Here is a 777-nt window from a genome sequence, read left to right on the forward strand (position 1 = left end):
AAAGTGACAACAAACGATCAAAGATGCAAACTTTTTGCAGAAAGAACCAAAGTTCTGCAGAGCAAATACAAAGTCAAAGCTTTACATGCCAACTTCCCTATAGCCCCACCTGAAGAGCTCCCACAAGTCCTATGGGCATATCGGACAACCCCACACTCCACTACAAAGGAATCATCCTTCCGATTAGCTTACGGAATGGAGGCAATGATCCCAATAGAGATCAAAGAAGGATCCCCCAGAATGATCCTCTACAATGAAGAAGTCAACTCCCAAATCCAAAGGGAAGAACTCGACCTACTTCCAGAAGTCCGAGAAAAAGCTCAGATTAGGGAGGAAGCGTTAAAACGTCAAATGGCCTCAAGATACAATCGGAAGGTAATCTAGCAACAACGATCTCATCATAATTCGAAATAATATCGGAACAACTCGACCTGGAGAAAGAAAGCTAGCAGCAAACTGGAAAGGACCCTACCGAGTCATAGAAGTACTTGGGAAGGGCTACTACAGACTGTCCGAACTCAAGGGGCGAGAGCTACCAAGGTCATGGCATGCCTGCAATCTAAAAAGGGCACCAGGCCGAGATCTAAAAAGATTGCCCGACCTAGAAAGGTAAGTACTAACATGTACACACTCTTATCTTCATTTTAATGTTTAAAAGATTGCCGATTCCCTAAAAAGTTTCCTACCAAGACGCCCGACTACGGCAGGTCGGCAAGGTGAACACTAAAATCACCGCCCGATCACGACAAAGTCGGCAAGATGAAAACCAAATTCATC

Source organism: Arachis hypogaea, chromosome 13 (genome assembly GCF_003086295.3).
Source record: "Arachis hypogaea cultivar Tifrunner chromosome 13, arahy.Tifrunner.gnm2.J5K5, whole genome shotgun sequence".
Lineage (NCBI taxonomy): Eukaryota > Viridiplantae > Streptophyta > Magnoliopsida > Fabales > Fabaceae > Arachis > Arachis hypogaea.